The sequence below is a fragment of the Malus domestica genome, chromosome 15, assembly GCF_042453785.1.
Source record: "Malus domestica chromosome 15, GDT2T_hap1".
NCBI lineage: Eukaryota > Viridiplantae > Streptophyta > Magnoliopsida > Rosales > Rosaceae > Malus > Malus domestica.
In genome coordinates this window covers 28,521,761-28,549,241 of record NC_091675.1, presented here as the reverse complement: position 1 = coordinate 28,549,241, position 27,481 = coordinate 28,521,761, and the positions used below count along the sequence as shown (strand labels likewise).

Sequence of the window (27,481 nt, the reverse complement as noted above, 5' to 3'; positions counted from 1 at the left end):
ATGTTATGTAGTTAACGACATGCCTAAAATAATACCCACCATTATACTTGACAAAATGGGCCTTAAGGGCCAACGTTTCCTTGCTTGGTATCGCCACATTGAGAATGTCTCAAAGGTGAAAGACATATTGTATGTGCTTAAGCAATCCCCTCCTCATGTACCTCCTACGAAACTAGCTTCAAAGGAGGAGTGTCAAAATTATGTTAGATGCTATGAGGATGACTTACAAGCCAAATGCTTAATCCTCACTTCACTTGGTGAGGAGCTTATGAAGCTAAATAAGCACATGGACACTTCTTGTGCCATGGTTGAAAGTTTGCATAAGATGCATGACAATGAGACTAGTAATGTACGATTCTCAAATGTTTGTAGTCTAATGAATGCCAAAATGGCAAAGGGGACATCGGTCCATAAACATGGACAAAAGATGGAAAGGATCTTTCAAGATCTTCAAAGTTTAGGAACTTCCATCGATGGGAAAATGGCCCAAGACTTTTTCCTTGCTTCTCTCTCGGATGATTTCACTAAGTTTATTGTAAACTATAAAGTGAATAGATTTGATCATTCTTTAAACGAGATGATTGACATGTGCTGTAAATTTGAAAAAGGTTTCAAAATGGACAGTGGGAGTGAGAATGCAAACACAAGGAAAAGGTTGCATAAGAAGAAGGCAAAGAAATCCAAAGGAACATGCTTTCATTGTGGAAAGGATGAACGTTGGAAGAAGAAATACAGGGTGCGCATTGCGAGCCTTATGACACGAACTTTTGAAGAGACTATTTCTGTCATAGAGAGTTCTTTTACAGTGAGCTCCAATTCCTGGATATTTGATTGAGGCGCTAGTCAACATATCTGTAATACGATGCAGGGACTAGCCGGGAGCAAGTCACTGCGCAATGGGGAGATGGTTGTGCGAGTTGGGAACGGCACTAAAATCTCTGCAAAAGCAATAGGCACCTACATGCTTAACCTACCCTCTGGGGAAGTCCTGGAACTTAAAAATTGTTTATATTTTCCTTCATGTATAAAGAATTTGATTTCCATCTCTAAGCTTTTACGAGATGGGCACTCAGTATTGTTTGACAAAATGAGTTGCACTTTATACTTGAACGGTCGTATTATCTCTCATGGTAATATGATAGAGGGACTTTTTCACCTAGAGATGAATAGTGGGATGCACTATATTGCAGGCGGGAATACCTCAAAACCCAAAAGGGCTAGAGAAAAAGTTAACCAAGAAAAGATGTGGCATCTTAAACTTGTACATGTGAACCTTGATAAGATTCACAAGATGTCGAAAGACAGATATATCTGCCCATTAGGTAATGACCAGATGGGTACTTGTGAATGTTGCTTGAAAGGGAAGATGACCAAATCTCCATTTACTGGAAAAGGATAGCGTGCCACTGAAATTCTAGGGTTAATCCACACTGACGTATATGGACCTATGTCTACTACGTCGAGAGGAGGCTTCTCCTACTACATCACATTCACCGACGATCACTCTCGGTTTGGCTATGTGTATCTTATGAAGTACAAGTCAGAATCCTTTGAAAGGTTCAAGGAATTCAAGAATGAAGTTGAGAAGCAAACTGGGAAATAGATAAAGATCCTAAGATCAGATCGAGGGGGTGAATATCTGAGAAATGATTTCCTAGATTATCTCAAAGAGTGTGGAATAATATCACAGTGGACTCCACCGGGAACTCCACAACTTAATGGAGTCTCTGAAAGGAGAAATCGAACCTTGATGAACATGGTTCGTTCTATGATGAGTTACGCTGATCTACCAGTAACATTCTGGGGATATGTTCTATATACAGCAGCTTACTTGCTTAATAGAGTACCTTCCAAATCAGTTTCACAAACGCCCATGAGATATGGCATGGAAGAAAGCCAAGTCTTGATCACATTAAGATTTGGGGTTGTGAAGCATATGTCAAGAAGCTTGAAGCTACTAAGCTTGAAGCGAGATCAGTAAGGTGCTATTTTGTGGGATATCCTAGAGAAACTATGGGATATGAGTTCTACCATCCTGACGACCAGAAAGTCTTTGTCGCCAGAACTGATAAGTTTCTAAAAGACAAATTTGTTCTCAAATGAACTATAAGCAAAGAGATGGAAATTAATGAGATTAATGATGAACCACAAATAAGCACTCGACAAGTTGACAACCTTGTTCATGAACCCCTAGCTCCACGTAGATCTGAACGGGTTAGTAAGCCACCTAAGAGGTATGGCTTAGACAATAACTTTGCAGAATTGCACCTTCTAGGTGACAATGACACAAAGGAGGACCTTAGGGACTACACTGAAGCAATGTCCGACATTGATTCAAAGAGATGGCAAGAGGCCATGAAATCCGAGATGGATTCCATGTATCAAAATCAGGTCTGGACTCTTGTAGACCCTCCAGAAGGTATAGTAATTGTTGGAAACAAATGGGTCTTCAAGAGAAAGATAGGCGTTGATGGGAACGTGGAGACTTATAAGGCTAGACTCGTAGCCAAGGGTTACAGGCAAATAGAAGGGATTGACTATGAAAAAACCTTTTCTCCTGTAGCCATGATTAAGTCCATTCGGATTTTGCTTGTTATAGCTGTGTACCATGATTATGAGATCTGGCAAATGGACGTGAAGACGACCTTTCTAAACGGCTACCTAGAGGAATAGCTTTATATGACTCAACCCGAAGGTTTCGTGTCCAAGTCTAAAAAGACTAAGGTATGCAAGCTTCAAAGGTCCATTTATGGACTTAAGCAAGCCTCCAGGAGCTGGAACATTCGTTTCGATACTGAAATCAAAACGTTTGGTTTTACTCAAAATGAAGACGACAATTGTGTTTATCAAAAAGTCGTTGGGGATGCAGTAGTATTCCTAGTGTTATATGTAGATGACATATTACTATCCGGGAATGACACTGCAGTACTTTCTTCTATAAAAGTGTGGTTGTCCAAAACCTTCCACATGAAAGATTTGGGAGATGCATCTTATATACTTGGGATAAAGCTCTATCGTGATAGATCCAATAAATTAATTGGATTATCCCAATCTATGTACATAGATAAGGTGCTAAGTAGGTTCCGAATGGAACAATCTAAGAAAGGTCTTCTTCCTGTGAGACATGGAATTCACCTTTCTAAGTCCATGGGACCTAAAACTCCTGAACAGATACGGCAGATGAGTGCTATTCCTTATGCCTCCGCCATAGGAAGTCTCATGTATGCCATGATATGCACAAGGCCTGATATCGCATATGCTGTGAGCATTACTAGTCGATATCAATCTAACCCAGGATCAGAACACTGGACAGCTGTCAAGACCATCCTTAAGTACTTAAGAAGAACTAAGGACATGTTCCTCGTTTATGGAGGAGAAACAGAGTTGCGAGTGGAAGCCTATACAGACGCAGATTTCCAATCTGATGTCGATGATAGAAGTTCCAACTCCGGATACGTATTCACTCTGAATGGTGGGGCTGTGATGCGTAAAATTACTTGACACACAAATTAAACCCTCTTTTTTACAATTGTAGTATAGATGTAAGTAGGGTATCGTTCTAGGCCGGGGATTAGGAGGGATTGCTAATCTATTCTAAATTAATTTAAAAATATTAAACAAGACTCAAGGACACAAAACTAGGCTAAAAACTCTAATAACTCGAAACACACTTAGAATGACTCAAAATAATGAAAACAATCAAATTAGACACTAGGAACTGAAATGAACGGAAATTGAATTAAAAGACTAACAACAATGAAAACTAACTAAATAATATAATTTAATAATGGGGGGGGTTTGGTTTTGACGAGAAGTAAATTAAACTTAAATAAATTACAGAATTGACAAAAACATGAAATTAAGGTGAAAGGATAGGTGATGGATTAGCTAGAGGGTTCTTCTCTACACATGATACATATGCAACCTAAATTGATTTTCAGTTGTTCTTTCAATAAGTTGTGAATCTCAACACTTCAGATTAACCGTGAACAGCACTTTTTTAATCTTCAAGTTTTCCTTAAGTTATTGAATTGGACGGGAAAACGCATACAACAATTCAAAACATTCTTCAAAAGTCCCCTACGTGAAAAGCACAATAGAGATACAATCAAAGATCATTAAACTTTGTGAAAACTATAAGCATTGACGAGGCATTCGTAACTATGAAAAGCATGATACTCTTGCCAAGAATTCACTTAACACGATTGTGGATAACAACCTTCACTACTTGTGAATATAAGTTCATAACGATTAGGTGAAATTCACTTATATTCTAGCATCAAATTCATGCATGTAAATTAAGTATGCATCCTTAATCGACATACAAAAATAAGTTATCAATCAAGCAGTTAAGCAAATTAAATCACAACTCAGAAATCACAACTGAAGGTAATCAATTCATATTACAAATATATTCATGGTTTCGAATTAACCTCTAGCCAAAATAAAATTTAGTTACACATTATTATCAAATTAAACCAAAAGTAAAACATGGGTTTGAGAAGATAAAACCAAGAAAAGAAGATCTGCTGTGTCCGTGCCTCTGTGATCTACTTCCAATCCGTGCGCACTGCTCTCCCCGCGCCTTCTCTCTCTGTCCTCTCTCCGTGTCTATCTCTCCGTGCCTTCTCTCCTGCTCTGCCCGCTGTCTCCCTGTCAGTTCTTCCTTTCTCTCTTGTCTCTCACTTCTAACCTGTTGACCTCTCTCCTTTTTTTCTTTATTTTCTTATTCTATTTCCTCCCTCTGTGCTTCTACAAAACATGAATCATGATGATGTTTCAAACATCATCATGACTTATCATTATTATTATTTTTATTAATTTTATTTAAAAGATGATCTACACAGACAGTTTTGACGAATTTATTACATAAAATTTCACTTGTTCTATTTTTATTTTCTTTGCATAACAAATCCTATAAACACAAAAATAACGTAAATAGCTCAAAAATATAAGGAACTAACTAAGAAAAGACGAGTGAATTCGAAGTAAAAATATATATAAATATGATCCGATCAGGCTGTTAGCTGGAAAAGCAAGAAACAAAGTGTAATTGCTTATTCCACGACAGAGGCAGAATATGTCGCTGCAGCTGAAGCCAGCAAAGAAGCGTTCTGGATGAAGAAGTTCATTACTAAACTTGGAGTGGTTCCAACCATTACATCACCAGTAACTTTGTACTATGATAATAGTGGGGCGATAGCTCAAGCCAAGGAACCCAGGGCTCATCAAAAGAACAAGCATTTTGACAGGCGCTTTAATATCATTAGAAGATATGCTACCGAGGGGAAAGTCAACATCCTCAAAGTTGCCTCAGCCGATAACGTAGCAGATCCACTGACAAAGCCAATGTCTCAAATCCAACTTGACCATCATATGGAAAAGATAAGTATTAGATACATGGGAAGATGGCTTTGAGTGCAAGTGGGAGATTGTTGGAAGTATGCCCACAAAGCCACTCATTTGATGTAATAGCTTTTGGAATACTTATTGTATTAAACTTTTATATGTTTAATGAAGGGCAAAGCTTATTGTTAATCACTATTTATTGTATCTTGTGTTTAAGCAATAAGGGAATCCAAGGAATGTATTTGATCTAAGAGATAAGTGATTTAAGTAAGTTAGATTAACGAGACCTTTCTCTTATGTTCATTCCTAAAACGTTTCTAGCCATAGGATTGCCAATTGGGCATTGACAATCCGCTAAGGTTAGTATGTGTTATGTCGACTCAAGCGCGAGTATGACAAGTCTCAAGTCATTTAGTGTTGGACACTAAGGCAAACACATAGGTGCTCGAAAGAGTGATCGAGTACACTGAACAACGATCACTCTTTCGAGCACCTATGTGTTTGCCTTAGTGTCCAACACTAAATGACTTGAGACTTGTCATACTCGCATTTGAGTCGACATAACACATTAAAGTAGGCATGCATTCAAAAACAATTCATAAAACCCATGACTTTCAAAGCCTAGTATATGGTGAACCAATAAACTCTTTAACAACATTTAAAGAGAATGTAAGATTTAGAGTTTCTTTACCCTTAAAGCTCATCCTTGTTCATACGAGGGATTCACCTAAGTGGAGGGCCTTCAAGTCACCTCCTTGCTCCTTGGATATTCCTTGTGATTTTCCTCCTTTTAGTGCTCCTTTGCTTCTTTGAGGATTTGAGGATTTGTTCTCCAAAACACCAAAAGTTTGATGTCTCTAAGTCTCTTCACCAAGGATGTGATTGTGAAGATGAAATGGATGACTTAGAAAAGAATAGATTGCTAGTTAAAACTCCTCTAAGTGGCCGGCCTCTTTAGAGAAAATGAGAGAAAGTGTTTCACCTCATTTCACCAAGAAAAAACCCTAAATGAAAATAAAGCTATAAAGTTGAATTTATACTTCATCACATGTGAGTGGCAAACTTGTAATTAATCCAAATTTGCAACCCCTCACCCTATGGCCGGCCTTACCTTGTTATTGGGCTAATTTGCCCATTTTGTTTTAGTTGTCATACAACTTGAACATAATGGGCCTTGTTGACCAAAAAGCTTTTGGGCCCCGAAACCCAAAACCAACATATAAGCCCAATACGAACATTTCGTATAATTAATTAATCTTGACCATTCTTCAATTAAACCATTTAATTGCTTATCCATTTCATTTAATTTCTTCACCAACATCGTTATTCGGTGTACGATCCATTAGGTTCCATTTAGCAAGGTAGTGGGCGATTGTTACTCTTAACGATCGATTGCGAATTGAAACCACATTTCAATTCTCCCTTAAAATTAGTGTTTGCTAATCTTTAGGGCTTCCACAAACCATGAGTGACACCTAGCAGCATATCATGGTTACCCAAGCTAAGTAGAAGTGGTTGGAGAACCTATCCAGTTACAACTACAATGCAATACGGTCCTTCTCTAATACAATACTCTTAATCACATTGTTTGAGTGATAGTTTGTTTCATGTCTACTATCCAATGTGATACTTATCTATATGATTCAATTGAATATGATTTGGAACAAACTTCCTAAGTCATATTCATATGTTTTGGCCAAAGACTTTCGAATCATATCTTAGAGCATTCTCCTTCCACCATGGAAGGTTAGAGATCCCTTGTTGTGCATTCATATCCCTACACGACTAGATAACTTGACCCCAACAATGCCGTGGACATTCCAATGGAATGCCTTTAACATGATCAAAGATCAAGGACCTAACCATTAGACATCTATGATGCCTCAGGTCAAAGGACTACTTTGCATATTGCAACTCTCGAGTTCTTACATGACATGTATGTTCGAACTCTCTTTTGATCGTTGTTCAGTGTACTCGATCACTCTTTCGAGCACCTATGTGGTTGCCTTAGTGTCCAACACTAAATGACTTGAGACTTGTCATACTCGCGCTTGAGTCGACATAACACATACTAACCTTAGCGGATTGTCAATGCCCAATTGGCAATCCTATGGCTAGGAACGTTTTAGGAATGTACATAAGAGAAAGGTCTCGTTAATCTAACTTACTTAAATCACTTATCTCTTAGATCAAATACATTCCTTGGATTCCCTTATTGCTTAAACACAAGATACAATAAATAGTGATTAACAATAAGCTTTGCCCTTCATTAAACATATAAAAGTTTAATACAATAAGTATTCCAAAAGCTATTACATCAAATGAGTGGCTTTGTGGGCATACTTCCAACAATCTCAACCATAGAATACAAGCTGGATGGATGAAGTGGAAGAGTGCATCCGTCGTGTTGTGTGACCGTCGTAGGCCACTAAAGCTCAAGGGAAAATTTTATAGGACGGCAATAAGGCCGGCGATGCTGTATGGCACAGAATGTTGGGTGGTGAAGCATCAACATGTACACAAAATGGGTTTGGACATGTGCAAAAAAGGCCTACTGACGCTCCGGTTTGAAGATGTGACTACGGGATAAAGGTTCATGGCCGAAGAGGTAGAGGAAGACTTAGGAAAACTTTGGAAGAGACCCTAGGAAAAGACTTAGAGTACTTGGATCTAACGGAGTACATGACACAAAACCGAGCGCAATGGCGTTCTAGGATTCATATAGCCGACCCCACTTAGTGGGAAAAGGCTTTGTTGTTGTTATTGTTGTTGTTGAACAGCAAGATCTTTGTGCAAGTCTGATGTTAAATAGTTGTGCAACGATATTATTACAGTGCTATGCAAGTTTGAACAAATATTTCCTTCAACTTTCTTCAAAAGCATGATCCACGTGATGATTTACTTGTTGGATGAGGCACTTCTAGCCAAACTAGTCAACTATCGATGGATGTATCCGATAGAAAGATATATAATCGCCATAAATACTTTAGTTCATGATGTATGTATGATTTGACTAATTTTATTGATGCAGACTACTAGGTGTATTAAAAAAGAGTGTATAGAACAGGGCAAAGCCCGAAGGATCAATCGTGGAGGTATGGGTCGCTTTTGAGTCGCTTACATTTTGTGCAATGTACATACAAGACATTGAGACTACGTTTAACCAACATCAACGCAATAATGACAGTGGTGTGAGAAATGAAAAACTTTATGTTTTTGCCCAAATTGCACGACCCTTTGGCGAACCAATCAGAGGGGAGTCGTTTGACAAAATGAACATGAAGGTAGCACATTGGTTTGTACTTAACAATTGTGACGAGACAATTACCTACCTAGATGAGCATGAAGAGTTGATGAAGCGGGAATATCCTTCACATTTATATGCCAAAAAGCATCGTGAATTGTTTCCTCGATGGTTTCGTAAAAATGTAAGTTGGGTTTTTTGCATAATTGTAAATGTTAAACTAACACGGCAACTTTTTCTCATTTATTTAGGTGAAGAAATTGAAGGAAATGAATTCACCCGCTTACACTGAAGATTTGTACAACTTGGCTATTGGGTCCCTAAGCGCAGAATTGTACTCCGGTTATCATGTAAATGGCATCAAGGTTTTGGTAGCTGATTGCAATGACAAGATTTATATGCAAAATAGTGGGGTACATGTATCTGGTGTAGGTGACTTTGCAGACATTGATTTCTATGGAAAACTGACAAGTGTTGTGCAATTGTTTTACAAAGACCAATGCCAAGTTATCATGTTTAAGTGTCGTTGGTTTGATACAAACCCACATAGGGTTAGAGGTGTTAAGTGGGACGATGGTTTGCTATCGATCAACACTAATAAATGTTGGTATAAAGATGACCCCTACATTTGGCAACGATGGCCAAACAAATTTTCTATATAGATGGGCCTAAGGGCAGAATGGGATGGAAAGTAGTTCAGAAGATTGAGCACAGAAGGCTGTATGATATTCTTGTAAGATTGTGAATGACAATGAATGTTGTATTGGATCATTCTGTTGTTAGCCATTTGTCTATCAAGTTGTTAGCAACCAAAGTGATCCGATAGTCCTAACATAATAAGGATTATGGAGTCTTATCCCTTGCAATTAACCTAGAGGAAATCTAATAGATTTTATTACGAAGATGTAGAATCATGGTGGGACTTAAACACTAGAGAGATAGGGTCAATCTTCACAGCCAATGATAGGTCGGGTGTGTTAAAAACCCCAACGATATAAATACCACGGTTAAGTCCCTGCTTCCATACGCTTGTACTCTCAATCACGCCAAACCCTATTCACGGTAGAGAGATATTTTGAAGTACTGGAAGCAGAAGACAACCTGTGAACTCAAGCCACCATGTCTCCAATCGGTGCAGGTTAGTATCATTCATCTTCTTCTTGTAATTATCATGATGCATGTTAAATTGTGATCCTAGAACCATGTTGTATTAGTCCACCTTACATGTGGTATCAGAGCCAAACAACATGACTAGAATCCAATTCAAATAACTGCATCGTTATGGATAATTCAAATCATCCTATTTTGCTTCCACTGTTCTTATTCTTTCATGACTTAATATTGTTGTATGTATGATGATTGTGTGCTGCGATGTTATTCATCATAAAGAAGCATATAGTATGGCTAATAAGTTTGGTGCAGAAACTTTATATACAGTGCAGGGCGTAGATAATACAATCTGCAGGAGTTCAATTGAAATCCCAGCATCGTTTGATATTGAGTGGAACACCAATCCAGAATAACGTCATGGATTTGTGGTCCCTTTTGGTTGAAAATTACACTTTCAGTGAAGCAATTGAAACAAAATGTTTTATTAGTCAATTATGATTTGATAAATTTATAACTGGTTTCTGATTCATATCTGGAGAAGGCATAAAGAATTTTCTCCCTGACATGTTTTCTTCACTGTGTTCTCTTCCGCGAGCTCGACTGTGATAGCTAATTTCAAATTTCTAAGTGAGCCACCATCCAGTTATTATTGATCGAGCCGTTATTCGGGATTTGCTTCCCCTCACATCATCAAAACCCAGTTGAGAATTACTCCCTGCTAGGAGATAAATTGGGGTTTGTCTTTGCTTCTGCTCATTTTCCATAAATACATTAACTCTATGTTGCAAACAAGGATTGCCGCATGACTTTAAGCTTATTGCATTTTGACTATATATATTGTCTTAAGACTGCATGATTGAATAAATCTGGTTGAAGGAACCTTTTACAATGGGCCTTTCGTATTTTAATTTCAAGTAATACCATATAATTTGGGTGAGCCATTGTGATCCTGAGGAGCTTGAGCTATATATCTATCATGTTCACAATTAAGTTTTATGGGCCTTCAATTCCTAATGCCTAGAATGAGATTTTAAGGATTTTCTCCAATTACATTTAGTTTCGTTTATTCCATTTCGCTGCATAAAGTAATGGATTACAAGAATAATGGTATGGCCACTTTGGCGTATTAGTTGAATGGTTGAACTAATTTAAATATAAATGCTTCCTACGTATTGGTTTTGCAAACTAACTTTCTCATACATGTTAATTAAGTTGATGTTCATGCTTCCCTCTATCGTTATGCTTGGAAACACCCCTCTTCAGAAATTAGAAATCAGAATTTGTTTGATTTCAGTTCAAGTTTGTAACATTTGTCCTTTGTGACCTTCATCTTCAAACATAAAATTGCGTTAGTTGAGACTCTGTATTTGATAAATTTCTCAAATACACACAATTGAGATTTTGGAGAATTTATTCAACGACGTCTTTTGCAAGTAAAGTAAGTCTTTTGCATTCTCTTGTTTGCTATAAGTACATGTTTGATATGACTGATTACCTATGACAAATTATGAATACTTATGATATGTTATGATTCACGTCAACTGCAAATACTATGTTGATTATCGTATAACGTCTTGCTTGTGGTTTAGTGGATTCAACTTAAGTTTAATGAATTTTGCTAACCTGGGCTTGATAAACATCCTTTTTTTTTTTTTATAAGTCAGAAATAGGACATGTTGAAAACGCAAGAAACTCACATGAAAGGAAAACCATTCATGTCACTAACCTGGGCTTGATAAACATCCTATTTTTTTTAGAGACTTTCGTAACTACAAACCTTATGTAATTGATTTCTTGTAGTTCGGAATAGATTGTATATACTGCAATTTTTCACGTTTTTGGGACATCAAATAAATTTATAGTAAAGTGTTAAAGGTGATACCACGCTGCTGGAATTCTGTAAACCTCAGCAGCAAAGTCTGTTTGTGATAATATTTTGATGTACTTCTGCAACTCCTAAATTCATGAAATTTTATTATGATATTTGTCAAGATGTTTATTTTAAATCTGGAAATTTTCACGAGCAGTGGTTTGAAAATGAATTATTGGTGAATTTTTAATCTCGGGAATGTACTGCAGAATTTATGCGACTTCTGCAGCACATTCCATTTTGATTTTATTTTTAGCCCACTTGTAGAATCTAAAAACTTATGGAATTTTGGGTGACAGTAAATTTATATGTCTACTTCATTTCTGGAAATTTTCATGCACATTGGAGAAAAATTGAATTTTTGGTGAATTATTTAGTCTCCGGTATGTACTGCAGAATTTTGCCGTTTCTGCAGCACATCCCATTTCGTATTTTCTTTTAGTACACTTGTAAAGTGTCCAAAATTATGAAATATTGGAAATTAACAGATTTGTATGTTTACTTATTGTCTGAAAATTTTCATGCATATAGGATGAACAATGAATATTTGATGAATTTTAATCTTAGGTATGTACTGCAGATTTTCTGTAGTTTCTGCAGCACCTCTCTTTTCAAATTCATTTTTGGCTCGCTTATAAAATTTTAAAAATCATGAAATTTTTCAAAACAGTAGTCATATATGTCTAGTTCATACCTACAAATTTTCATGACAATCTAAAGAGAATTGAGTTTTTAGTGAATTTGCAAACTAAAGTGGTATTGCTGAATTTTTGGTACTTCAAAAACTAGTTATGTTATGCAATATTGTTTTCACTAATTTGTGCATATCCAATAGTACCAATTGTTTGACATGTTTATTTGCTCTAATATGTCCTGGTTTTCAATGCAAATTCTCAATTCTAATGACTTTTATTAGAAAACACTGATTAAATTTTGGTTGAAAAGTGTATTGGTTTATTTTGCTCAAACCCATGTTTTGTTTGGTCATTAATTTTGGTTATGATGATCATTGTCTTTTGAGACAAAAATTGGAAAGTGGCATCAGTTTACTAATAGATCATTTGGGTCTCTATCGAATAACTAAATAATCATGTTTCCTCTTTCGAGAACTCTATTGTTCAATGTCAAACAACGACATATTTTTTGTGTCTGATTAAATCTTTCGACAATCATTGAATATCCAACAAAACGGTTATTTAATACTGTTCTAAAAGATTATTTTGAAAAATCAGAATTCTAATTTATATGGTGAATAATTTTGTCCCAATGGGAATTTCAAGAAATCACTCACCTATTATAAATTAGTATTATAGCAAATCATAAAATACTTTTAACATATGTTCATCTGGCCAAAGTTGTTGAAGCTATTTGTATTTTGTGTATTTTATGTTTTGGCTAGCTATGCAGGTATTTTCTTTGCATGATTAGTTTCTGCCCAAAGGTGTAACAATCATGCAATTTGCGTTTGGTTTGATCCTCCACAACTCGACTACTTCCATGATGAATCTTGCAGAATCGAGAATGAGTAGGTAAATTTACCAATCTTTTGTCTTAATTTTCTCTGACTTCTAAATTGGATTAAAATTATTGTTGAAAATTTTATGTTATTGAGATATCTAAGTGTTTATTTTAATCGAATTTGTTTTAGAATTAAAACATAAATTTTGAGTTTGAATTCTCTTATTAGGTTTCATTTTAATTTATGACCTAATCTTTAACACATATGTGAGTCTTCTCTATTACACTAAAATAAAATAAAATTTGTAGTAATTGCATAAGTTTTTATGGAACTTTTAATTCGAACCTATTAAAAAAAATATATATATATATTGTATGAAAACCACTTTCTCTAGTGTGTAATCTTGCAATTTTGAGTGTTTGCCCAAGTGGGACAAATAATGTATTATGGGCTTCACACTCATCAATTTTGCATACTTTTAATGGTCATAGTTTTAGTAGATAAAACGTACATTATCATACTTGTTTATATTTTATATATGCAACTAATCTTGCAAGAAATTCAAGAAGGTTTAATGAGTATATTCTGCTCAAAAGTGTTTTGCTTATTAATTCTTGTTTGTTGTTCAAGAAATTGGACTTGTGATTTATATGTTATTAAGGAGTAATTAATCTGCTCAAAATTGTTTTCTTATTCAGTACAACTATAAATCAATGTATAGTGAAACATGGAATTGACAAGATTGTATATACTTCATCTGCTCAAAAGTGTTGAAGCTATATAAGTTTACCCTTGTATTTTATGTTTTAGCCATGCAAACCTAATATAATTAGTTTCTGTCCAAAGATGATTCTGGAATTATATGCTTTTGATGCGACAAGAAAACATTTAGTTAAAGTTTTCTATTTCTGTCAAATGTTAGATGAACAAAACTAACCAAATGATTTTGTATAGTTTTTCAGTCATAAGAGTCACTTCCTTACAGATAACTAGAATAAAGATGTTGAGCTCACAAATTTTATGTTCTAGATCCCATGACTAATGTTTTGCCAATGGGAGTACATGAAAGGTATATGTTTCATTTTGTGGACATTTACAAAGTTTTGTTTTACTCTCTTAATCAGTGGGAGTAATACTAATTTATCTATATAATTTTGTCTCTGTTAATCAGTGGGAGTAAGAGATTACCTTTTGTATTGAAAATTTGAAGTCTTAGTGGCTGATACTTTAAGAGTAAATTTGGTTTAAATTTTGTTCATAAGTTTTAATAAGATGTCCTGATTATGTAAACAATATGTTTTATTTTACTTGTTCTCTTATTATATTCTAAATTGACAAAAAAGTTGGATTTTGTTACCAACGCTGTTGAGTTCTTTTATGAACTACTTTTGTACTGAAATATATTTTTCATATTTTCAGTTCGACTATTGTGAGCTAATGTTTTGACTATTAGCTCTTGACACCATGACTTTGTTAGCAACAAAGTGCTTTAAGTTGAATGTGTATGTGATCTTGGAGTGCAAGGAACAGACCAAGTTGTTCTTTGTTTTCTTTGGTTCTGCATTCGATTCAAAATGACAGGTTGCTAGGAAAGGTTATTGCATACTTATGAAGACTCAGTGATCACCATGAGTTCTTATTTTGTTAGGATGAATCATTGACATTCAAGTGGGAGAATGTAAGATTGTGAATGACAATGAATGTTGTATTGGATCATTCTGTTGTTAGCCACTTGTCTATCAAGTTGTTAGCAACCAAAGTGATCTGATAGTCCTAACACAATAAGAATTATGGAGTCTTATCCCTTGCAATTAACCTAGAGGAAATCTAATAGATTTTATTACGAAGATGTAGAATCATTGTGGGACTTAAACACTAGAGAGATAGGGTCAATCTTCACAGCCAATGATAGGTCGGGTGTGTTAAAAACCCTAACGATATAAATACCACAGTTAAGTCCCTGCTTCCATACGCTTGAACTCTCAATCACGCCAAACCTTATTCACGGTAGAGAGACATTTTGAAGTACTGGAAGCAAAAAACAACCTGTGAACTCAAGCCACCATGTCTCCAATCGGTGCAGGTTAGTATCATTCATCTTCTTCTTGTAATTATCACGATGCATGTTAAATTGTGATCCTAGAACCATGTTGTATTAGTCCACCTTACAATTCTGGACCGAGATCCTGTTGCCGATGACGATTATGGTGACGTTGCTGACCAACAATTGCAGACTTCAACGAAACTTGGTGCAGATACATTGTGGGATATGACTATTGTACAAGAACCGTATCAAGTAGCTAGAGGTCCTGAAATCAAAATACCGATCGACTCCATTATGATTGACCTCGAGGATCTACCATGATACAATGCACCCGAGCACGCAAACGATAATGTTGACATGCCTACAGACGAGGAGGAATGGGAGTCTGAATCTGACGATGGTGATGATATTTATTCTAGTTCAGACAAGGATTAATGAAAAATTGTGATGTAAATGTAATGATATTTATTGAATGGTATTTATTTTGTATACAAACAAAAGTTATTTTAAAAAAATGTTTTTAAAATTTGTAACAAATTAATTAAAAAAATGTTTATTATTTAAACCAAAAAATTAATTAAATTTACATATATGCGCGACAATGTTTTAGAAATGTTTGTCGTGCAAATATTTAAAAAGTTATTTTTATTTTAAAACTAGTGGCGCAACGAAACTTTAAACACCCTCGTCAAGCAAACATGTAAAAATTTGATTTTTTGTTCCCAAAATTTGGCGCGTTTTTATTTCGGCTCATTCAATTCACTCAATCTCAGACTCACTCAATCTCTTTCTTGATTCTCTCAAGCTCCTCACTCTATCTTTATCTATCTCAGTCTCTCCCTTTCTCCCTCTCTCGCACTCTCTCTATTTCTTATTCTCTCTATCACTCTCCGTCTCGCATCCGCCGCACTTTGACGCCACACCTTCTCCCCACCGCCGCAACATTACTAGCTAAGCACCCAGTCTCCCTTAATTCATCTCCCTTAATTCAATTATTTATAAGTGCAATTTTCCCAATTTTTCTGTTGGATTGTTTTATTTACAACATTTATGGATTTAGGGTTCGAATTGAGAATCCTAGGTTAGGGATTTAGGGTTCGAATTGGGGATCTTGGGTTGTTGATTAATTTATTAATTACTTTTGATTATAAATATGTATTCGTATTTTGTTTCTAGATAATAAAAAATGTGTTTTACTAGGACAACATTTTTTATTAGGATAGTTAGAAATTTGAAAGGATGAAAACGCGCAACCCCCAACTTCGTGAAAACACACTTCTTGAACTCTCCAAGGTCTAATCTTTTTACTTTCATTGTTTCTAAATGTTGGTGCACAAAACCGGAGGTCTTGGAACAACGTAAATCCGACCGTGAATCTGCAAGAAATGTAAATGACACAAGATGTATCGTGGTTCACCCCAAGGTTTGGGCTATGTCCACACTGATTATGTATTTATCTGAGAAGTGAGGGAGAGAGATTCAGAGCCTCTGAGGGTGAGAGGGCCTAGGAATTGGCCTCCCCTAATTGTGAGGGTGAAGGGTCCTTTTATAGAATAAGGACTCCTCACTTATTACATATTTGCCCCTTCCTTTATCACATAATTACATCTAAGTCCCCTGAGTATTTGTACGAGATCTAAATACGAGGCCCTAAATATGGTATAAACAGTAGTCCCCTAAGTCTTCAGGCAGGAGAGTCTTTTGGCTGGAGACTTGAAATTCAGTCCATGTGTGAGCCGAAGTAACTAGATGTTGTCTTGAACTGATGTTTGATATGAGGCAGTGCTCAATTTGAAATGATGCTTAACTAGAAGTAGCACATGCTGCGAGGCTGCTCGGCTCATGGCTTATGTTGCCTTGGTTGGCTCGGCTTATGGCGTTGAAGTTGAGGGAGTCCCTTTTATAGAATAAGGGCTCGCTCCTCAATACATGAATGATGTGCTAGAGTTGATGCTCTCTAATGATGGTGAGGGAGTCCCTTTTATAAAATAAGGGCTCGCTCCTTAGTACATGAATAATGGGTTAGGAGTGATGCTCATGGCGAGTCGGTTGCTCAGCAGGCGGCAATGCTCTCTAACGAAGGTGAGGGAGTCCCTTTTATAGAATAAAGGCTCGCTCCTCAATACATAAGTGATGGGCTAGAGTCCCCCAAGTATTTTTCATGAGGCTTAGTTGAGGCCCAATATATGGTACATAATATAGTCCTCCAAGTCTTTGGTCAATAAAGTTTGTTGGCTGGAGACTTCAAATTGAATCCATGTATGGGCCGAAGTGGCGGTTGCTCAGAGGCGGTATTTGTATACCCTACACTGAAGCTTTGTAGGTGAAGCTTTGCAAGTGAAGCTTTGAAGCTAAAGCTCTGTAAATGAAGCTTTCGAAGCTGGAACTTTTGTAAATGAAGATTTTGAAGCTAGAGCTTTGTAAATGAATCTTTTGAAGCTAGAGCTCTGTAAATGAAGCTTTTGAAGCTGATTGACATGAGTGATGCTCATGAATGTTTATGTTGATTGACATGAGTGATGCTCATGGATGTTGTCATGAGTGATGCTCATGACTGTTAACATAAGTGATGCTCATGAATCTTGACATGAATGATGGTCATGAATGTTTATGTATGATTGTCATGAGTGATGCTCATGTATAATTTGGAGTACTTGGCGTACTTTTGATCACCTGGTTGGTGGCATGAATGAGAGTACGGGTTGTACATTTCATCACCTGGTTGGTGGCATGAATGGCTAGTTGTCAAATGATATTAGAGTACAGGTTGTACATTTCATCACCTGGTTGGTGGTAATAGCGATGGGTTGCCGAATAATTTTGGAGTACTGGGTGTACTTTTGATCACCTGGTTGGTGGTAATAGCGGCAGGTTGCTGAATAATTTTGGAGTACTGGGCGTACTTTTGATCACCTGGTTGATGCTAATAGCAGCAGGTTGCCGAATAATTTTGGAGTACTGGGCGTACTTTTGGTCACCTGGTTGGTGATAATAGAGGGCCTGACTCTTTTGGGCATATAGGCCTTCGCCCTCCACATGACATTACAGCCCATTATTTTGGGCTTGCCTTTTTTTTTTTTTGTATTATCCTCTGATGGGGTTTATACAGATGTCTCTGAAAGATAAGAAAAATAAATTACATCATTCAAAAACAAATGTTTCGACAATTGAAGATCGTTGGTGCGTACCAGGTTGTTGCAGATCTTTTTCCATATCCGTATTCTAGTGGCTTCTTCAGAAAAATGGGAACATGCATGATGAAAGTTTTCTTTTTCAAAAGTTGATGGCATTTTCTGCTTTGGTGGTCGACACCCTTGGCTTCCCCTGGCTTTTCTCGTGGCTTTTATAGAAAAATCATTTCTCCATTATTATCAGGTTGAGGCTGTGATGATGAAAGTCTCACCAAGCATCTTCTGGTACACTTTTTCAAAGCATGCTCCTTTGCAGATTTTGCATGCTTGCTTTTCAGCAAACACACCCATAACTAGCTTTTCCATGTGGGTGGTTAATTAAAGCCTTCAGACTCACCAGATTAAAATAATGACAGCTCTAGGGCGGTGGGTAAACACTGTATCTGGTTGAGCCATTGCTTGTGAACTTTTCTTGAAATAAAGACAAGAATATCTCTAGGGCTGAACCGTCTTGTCACCCTTTAGGGGTTTGCCCCTATAGAAAACCAGAGCCTTTCTCTATCTAACAACAGCTTCATCAGATGACTTCACTTCCTTGTCAGCTCCAGTCGCCTTCCAATCTCCATCCCCAGCTGCCCTCTTTGGGCGACTTCCATCGCGATCCTATATTTCTCATATTTTTTAGCAAGCACTTTGGGATTATGGCAGTATAGGTTACCTTCAAAGATCCGGTTGGGCGACAAGGGCTGATCCAAAACGCATGTGCCTCCATGAGCACCGCTTTGCTCTACCAGTACGACTGCTGGAGCTTTCAAGTACGCCAACGACACCCACATGGTAAATGAGACGATGTCGTCTCTCGACCCGCTGATCCGTAAATCCAACAACGCGCTCAACATGATTGCGTCGTACGACAACTTCGGAAATAACACAAAGTCGTTGGGCCCGCTGAAAACGCCAGCCCTGATTTTCTCCATTGTTTTCATTATTGTTTTCAAATGAATGATCAAACTTGGAACGCTTCCAAACGTTCTCTTGGTTGTGACGGAAGTGGCGTCGCTGAGGGGTTGAGGTGCTTGCTGTTGTTGATAAGCGGATCGTGATGAGGAGAATACCTTACTTCATGTCCTCCGTAATATTATTGTGTTTCTCACTCATTTGCTACAAAAAATAAACCATTTGCTAGAAAATGGTAAATGATGGTTTTTTGAGCTCCACAAGTTGGGTTTTGGTGTTTATTACAGTGATGATGTCATGATGGACGGTAGAGATTGAAGCAGCAGAGAAACTCATTGTGAAATAAACCACGATGAGTTGAGGTTTTCTTGAGTTGTGTTAAGTGGTGTTTGGAGATTTGAAACGGGTTTTGCAGATTTACGGTGGACAGTTATGAGATCTCACGGTGCTGAGATGAAAAAATGAAAGAGAACCGACATAGCTTTTCATGTCGTTTCCCACAGACGGCGCCAAATGTTGATGCACAAAACCGAAGGTCTTGGAACAACGTAAATCCGACCGTGAATCTGCAAGAAATGTAAATGACACAAGATGTATTGTGGTTCACCCCAAGGTTTGGGCTACGTCCACACTGATTATGTATTTATCTGAGAAGTGAGGGAGAGAGATTCAGAGCCTCTGAGGGAGAGAGTTTCTGAAGGAGAGAGGGCCTAGGAATTGGCCTCCCCTAATTGTAAGGGTGATGGGTCCTTTTATAGAATAAGGACTCCTTACTTATTACATATTTGCCCCTTCCTTTATCACATAATTACATTTAAGTTCCCCGAGTATTTGTACGAGATCTAAATATAAGGCCCTAAATATGGTAAAAACACTAAATAATTCAGTTCATCTATGTTTGATTAATCCCTTTTAGCATGTTGGGTTTAGGGTTTGTGATTTGGGTTCTATTGAGTTTTGTTTTGTTTTAGCATCATTTCGTTGTTCTGTGATTCTGTTTGTTTGCTGAGAAAATCAAGGCAATTGGGGTAATGAAATGATTATTTTTGCATGATATGTGTTTCGTGAGAAGAATGATTGCTTGTTCTTTTTTTCTTGTTACAGTTGAGACTTCAAATTAGCATCTTCGTAGTCACAGCATGCATGTGGTACCCACCTTATAACTATAGTTGTTCCTAGGGTAGGATCAAAATTGGATCTGGATGCATGTCTTTATGTTTCCGGTATGTCTGTATCGATTATGTTTCAGTTATTGGTTATGGAGATGGTGTGTACTTGCAATCTGTTTTATGTGTCTGGGTTTAGAATGGTGTAGTCATTATTTAGAGTATAAATCTTTACGTCGAGACACAAAGCCATGCACATAATTTTACATCACGTATCCAAGCACACAATCTACATGTTAACCCCCAATAGCTACACGTGCTCTCATGTCATCCTATGTATGTGTTGTCCGCGCGCTTAGCTCCTTGTGTTTAGCTCAAGTTACTCTACACTACACATAAGGGTACTTTTGAGTGTGGTTACGCAATTAGGATGTCAAGTCTCACATAGGAATATATTTACGATCTTGTGCCTCTCAGCTCATTGTCAATTGGTCCTTAGTTGGGTGCTCTAACTTTATTAGTGGTATGGGAATGAAAGTGATATAAATGCCATTATAACATACTAAATAGGCTGCATAATTTCTTATTTTGCTTTATTAGTTTGAAGTTTTCATTGACTACATTAGTAACAGTTGCATATCAGATCTGGAAAGAAGTTGGTTCTATCCATATGAGCCTGACGATGCCTTCAAGCACTTACCAAATAATAATTTGACCAAATTTTCTCTTTATTTTTAAAGGTATAAGAAAAGAAAAAATGCCTATGACTATACCTGCGATACAACAATAAATTTGCCACCCCTATGTGAGCTATGCTCATGTGTTCTTCACTGAGGAAATAAGTTCTTAGTTCTTACTGCTAAAAACTGATGTGACCAGTTAGTCACACTTTCGAAATAAAATATTAACACCTTATCTACTGCATTTTTCATTGTCAATGATACTCTGGATTATATTTTTGCTCCTCAATCTTATAATCATATACATAGAAATAAAATAAAAGTCGGAGTCCTTGTCTGAGATTTTTACCTTCATTTCTAAGTTTCTTCTTCTGTATGTACAATATCATCAATCCAACTCCAGATTCTAATTGCTAAAACCTCAACTATTTTTCAACATGCAAAATCTAATTGTCATGGCATGCATTTGATAATTATTTGGAATTAATTTCATCATGTCATTTTAAGAATGCTTTTGCTCTAAGTTCTCATTTTATTTGGTTGCTGGGAATTGAGCTTTGTGTTTAACCACAGTCATCCCATTCGCTAAGACATTGAGCTACTATCTCACACATTCTAGCCTCATTCACATTTGCATTACACATGTTAGGGATGCAACAAGTTTTGTAACTGTCATGGTACCAGTTGCTGTCAGTTTGTTCAAGTTTTGTAATTGTCTTCCATTCATAATTTGTACAAGTTTTGTAATTTAGGAATGTATTTGGAACTTTGTTTATGATTTTATTAATTTATTTGTAACTGTAAAGGTTAGGATATGTTTTAGTATATCCAAACCAGATTAAAGTAGTGGAATGTAACTTTTTAATTAATTGTTTTTGTAGATGTCGAACTTAATATCAAATTAGGGGGCAGCTAGTAGGGGCAGTCAGACACCTTCTCTAAGAGGTAGTGCTGCTGCCACCTACCCACTTGATATGGTCACGACGGGTGTCCTTTTGGCCACGCCTTTGGGACCAACAGTGTCTACGACTCCTGCATCATCGACTTCTTCAGTGACGCAACCTATAATAAGTGTCCGGCGGACTGATCGACGGCCCCAGAGTTTTGAGGAGGCTCAGCAGTCTGGTGAGGCTTCCTCTGTCTATAGAGAGGGGTCCCAGGCATGTAAGCTTGCTCTGTCCATTAATAAGCTTGATTATGGTTTCATGATGGTCAAAAAACATTTACATTAGTTTGTAGGCATGCTTAAACCTTAAAAACTGTCACATTCCCATTAATTAGAATGAACTTACTAAGAACTTCGCTTTTAGTGCTTTGCCTCTATTGTTGTTAGTTAGTAGAACCACTACTGTAAACGATTTAAGTGTTGCACACCTAGCCTTGCAAGCCAAAACTTGTTGCAGACTCGCAGTGTGAAGTCATATCAACAAGTTGTAAATTTTGTTTTAACGACCCCAATTGATATAAACTGTTTGAATTGTTGGGTGGATGTGTTATTTTTGTTATTGTATTGTTTGCAGGTTTTAGGAAATGTTATAGTTTTAGGGGAGGTTCGGTCAAATTTTCGATAGAAAATAGAATTCGTCTAATGTTTACATTGTTTATTTGGTAGGTCAAAAAAAAAAAACCAGGGGCCCTTGACATTTTGCGGCTACAACAAAGGAGCAGCACATTGCATTGGCCACCGATGTTGGGTCGGTTATCAAGAACCATTGCCCCCTCATTTGGGAGTTGTGGAGAGCTGTCCCACAAGAAGTCAAGGAAGTCGTTCTTCAGAAATTATCATTAAGTATTTTCAACCTCAAATACTAAATTTTTATTAAAGTATACAAAGATTATAAATTTTAACTACTATTTATTTGTTGAGTTTTACAACATCATTATGAGCTCTCTAACCTTGATGCCAATCAATAGTAGTACATCAACGACCTTTGCTCTGGTAGGTTCACTTAATGGAAGAGTGACCTCCACAAGCATTATGAGCTATATGACGGTCTGGAGGTCACTCTAGCAGTTGGGTGCCCTATAAAGTTCATGGATCGTTGGGCTGAATGGGAGTGGCTCTGCGGCCATTTTCAAGACGAGAAATACCTCGTAAGTATAATATATATTTCAATAATATTTAATCAAAATTTTTATATTTTTAAATAATATGTTAATTTTTTTCATTAATTTGTTATAAATATGTAAACTAATACGTTTTGTTAATTCAACAGAAAAAAGTGAAGGCAAACTCAATCAATCGGTCGAGGAAGAAACTTCTTCACTGATCTGGCTCACGACACTTCTCTTATAGGTTGGAAGAGTGACGTAAGGTAACCGTATATTTATTTTAAGTTTTCAATCTTTTTACTCTTTATTACACAATTGGTAATCTATGTTAACACTTTTTAAATTTTTTCAGGGGGGTCAAAGTTTCCTTAAATTAACATGTTCAAGGAGGTGTACGTTCGGCCCAGGATGAGCTGACGGAGCAGCTTCATGTAAGTTATTTCAATTTTTAATATCCAATTAGTGTTAATATTAATTACATGTATATTCAAATTAATTTGTTTATTTCATTTTTCTAGTCCACCATGGTGGAAAAGGGCTAGACCGTTCTAGATGACGTGACTTCCCAACTTCCCTTAGAGACCCCGATTGAGGAGGTGGTTCCCCCTGAGGATGCTTGTTTTCAGATCATGACAGACACACTTGATCAGAACCTCGATCGTTGGTATGGGAATGTTCACCGGGAGCTTGGGAAAGCCCGCCTTCTGGACCTGTCTGCCCCATCCACCAGGCAGAGAACACAAGAGGTCGAAACGCTAACATCTGAAGTGACAGACTTAAAGGGGCAGATTGCAGCCTAGCAGTCTCAGATTGCGGCCCAAAACAATTTGATGAACCTAATTCGTCGCGCACTTCAAATCTATGGCATCCACTTCCCCAACGTTGAACCACCTCCAGAAACGACCTCCCAGCCCCCCACCTTAGCAGCTACAACCTCCCAACCACCCAACATAGCAGCAACACCACCAGCTGGCAATTGTGACGTCAAGGACTACCTATTTTAGTTTTGTTTTAAATTGTTTTCAAATTTAAAAATGCTTTGTTCCATTGTATGTACATTTACAATAATTTTTTAATTCAATATTCTTCTTTACATTTTCAATTTTTAATTTCATTAAATTCATTTTTACATAAAACAATATTAGCAACATTTAAAAGGAAAAAAATAATAATAATAAATTATTTAAAAAACGAATTTCAAAACTTTACAGCGACATCCTCTATATCCGTCGTGCAAGAGTTTGTGGGTCGAACCCCTATGTCTATTGCGCAAGAGTTTGGGGCTTGAAACCCAGTTTTGTCGCTCGGTACGTGCAACGACCACTAGTTCCGTCGTGCAATCTTCATTTTGCGCAACGAAGAGTTTCCCTCTATTGCGTAATGCATAACGTCACAAGCTTTACGCGACGCTCTCTTCGCCGCCCAATGTTTCCGGCGATGGTTTTGGCCTTTGTGCGACGCTTTCCCCTTCGTCACCCAAGAAGTTATTCTTAGTAGTGCTAGCAAACACACTACCATCTGTTGCTTTGCTTCCTTGAGAAGCCCTAGCTCTCTCAGCAATGGCCTCCTTGAACTCCTTATAAAGTTTCCAATCCTGACCGTCCAACCTCTCTATATTTGCACTCCCAAAATTTGATCTAACGGCCCCAGGCATAACCAGAACAACATCAATCCCAAAAGGCTTCAGTTCAACTCTCAACGTGTTTGACATTGCATGCACTGTGCCCATGGTGTTGGTACTTTGCCCACAACGCTGCTGATATTTACAATACTGCCACTTCGCTGTGATGCCATATAGGGCACTACTTGTTGTACACGTCTGAGTTGCCCGAGTGTGTCAATCTCCCAAGCCTTTCGTATAGTGTCCAACGGAAGCTCCGCGAGAGGTCCCGTGCTTCCTATTCCGGCATTATTAACAATTACGTCAATGCGGCCGTACTGGGAAATAATTGTCTTTACAGCAAATGCGACACTTTCGTCCGAAGACACATCAAGCTCGAGTGTGTCGATGTTGTCCGAAAGACTTAGGTCTATGTCATTCATGCGCTGTGAGATATCGGTGCCGAAGACTTGGCATTTCTGCTCCGCGAAAGCCTTGCAGTATTCATAGTCAATTCCGCCTTTGGCACAACCTGTGACTAGAACAACCTTAGAGTCACTGGTACTCATATTCTTCAATTTCCCTTGATTAATTAATGGACTGGATTACATAAAACTTATATAGAAGGCATGCATGCACATTGTTTGTTCCGCCAAGGTGTATAATTCTTGTTGCTGATTTTATATTGTGTGTATCGTATTAGAATATCCTCGTGCGCATATGTTACTTCAATCATAATCGGCCGGCTTTAATGGACTAAGCAACGGTATTGAGGTATTCTTTAATGACTATTCTAGTTTAACGTTTTTAGTTGTTTATGATTAATGTGAAGGTTAATAGGCAGACCTCTCTTTGTGTTAAATGTTTCGGTACGCCCGACTGAATATGGCATTCCACACGCAAGTAGAATCGCAAATGAGCTTGATTAATGCAGGAGTTCTCGGTTTTGTGTGAATGGCCGCGCAAACACAGTTAGGGATGGGCAAAATACCCATGGGTATGGGTAACCGCGGTTAGCGCCCATTTAAAGTTGACGGTTATGGTTATGGATAACCGTTTAAACAAATAAACGGTTATGGGTATAACCGTTTATCCATGAAATTTAAATAGGCGGTTATGGGTATTATTTGCGTTTATAACGGGTATTCATCGGTTATGGGTAATATTCATGGTTATAACGGGTATCCATTTACCCATTTAATTTAATATATGTAAAATTAAAAAAAAATTAAAAACCCTCACAACTCCGTCACTCTCTCTCCCTGTCCCTCTCTCTCTCTGCCTCTCGACTTCGTCACTCTCTCTCTCCTTCGCTCACTATCTCTCTCTGCGCCTCTCTCTTCGTCGCTCTCTCTATGCGCCTCTCTCTCTCTCCGCCTCTCAACTTCATCACTCTCTCTCTCCGTCGCTCTCTCTCTCTACGCCTCTCGACTTCGACTCGACCACACCTCGGCGACCTCACCACCCTCCTTGACCTCACCTCAAACAACCTCCTCACCTCAGAATCCGGCCATACCCACATCAGGTAAATTTTGGAATTAATTTAGGGTTTGAGATTTAGGGTTTGTGAAATTTAAATTAGGGTTTGTGAAATCTAGTCTTGATTAGGGATTGTTCTTGATTTTATTAAAAATTTGCATTGTTCTTGATTTTGGAAATGTACTTGTGTGTTTGCTTCTCCAGTTTGTATCATTCTTATGTTTATTACTGAATTTAGTAGAGTAATTAAAGCAGAGAAAGAGGGTTCAAATGGACCCATTCAACACAGAAAAAGGTTAGAATAACGAACTTTTCTGTTTATTATTCTCCGCTTATTCTCTCTCTCTCTCTCTCTATCTCTCTCTCTCTCTCTTTCTCTCTCTCTCTCTCTCTCTCTCTCTCTCTTCACTCACACTTCACAGATACACATCTCATACAACACCTTCTTGTATGAGCCTTTAAATAGAACCAACAACTCTACCCGCCAAGTTACAACCTAATCATTTGTTCTATTCTGTTATCCTTTTTGTTCTCTCTCTCTCTCTCTCTTTCTCTCTCTCTCTCTCTCTCTCTCTCTCTCTCTGTGTTTCCATTTGTGCTTGCTTGGGTTTTATGACAGGAGGAATGTGAAATCTGTTGCAACTTGCATCTATCACAAAGTATAACCCAAATAGTATATTGACCTTGGGTTTTATGACAGTATAGTGTTCTTTTGTTCAATTGCTTCCCTATTTTTCTTTTATATTCTGAACTCTATATCTTCATTTTTTTTCCCGCTTAAACATTTCTTCATTGTTCCGTGGTGGTGATGTTTGTATGCATCCGTCCTCATTCTCTTACATGACATATAAGCATTTTGATATCTGCATCTCGTTCGTTATATGTACACTATTTCCACCTGCAATATAATTTGTGAATTGATTATCTGTATTTGTTTCAGCAGGAACTCTTTTCGTATGAATTTTTTGAAGATCTTTAGATCTTCAAAAAGTCTTGTATCCAACTGTTTCAACTAGTTCCAAGATGGAGACTCAAAGCGAGAACCAAGATATTGAACCAATTAATCTTGATCAAGAATTGGACCTAAGTGAATCAAGCTTTGGACCTAAGTGAATCAAGCTTTGATGACACTGGTAGAAAGAGAAAAAGAACCTCAGTTGTCTGGCAGCATTTTGAGGAAAAAAGTTTTTGTGGGGAGGTGAAAGCTGTCTGTAACCATTGTAAAGCTAGGCTAGCATCGGGCTCCACTGTTGGTACTTCATCTTTACTTTCACATGTTAGAACATGTCCTGTATTGACGGTGAGAACGAGTCGATGATACTTTGTAGGCCTCTTTTGGTGACAACGAGTCGATGATACTTTGTGATTGAACGTGTTCGAAACTCAGATTTCAATTAGAT

At 37.4% G+C, this 27,481-nt stretch overlaps 1 long non-coding RNA gene and 1 pseudogene across 1 annotated transcript; one reads left to right on the top strand and one right to left on the bottom strand.

Moving 5' to 3' along the window:
* LOC139191828 (short-chain dehydrogenase ptmH-like) overlaps positions 1–25,171 on the bottom strand; it is a 45,335-nt pseudogene extending 20,164 nt beyond the window's left edge.
* LOC139192529 (uncharacterized) lies at positions 22,317–24,097 on the top strand. The gene is made up of 4 exons (XR_011576727.1): positions 22,317–23,044; positions 23,167–23,265; positions 23,355–23,433; positions 23,521–24,097. It is a non-coding gene; the product is annotated as an uncharacterized lncRNA (long non-coding RNA).
* Positions 25,172–27,481: the final 2,310 nt, after the last annotated feature.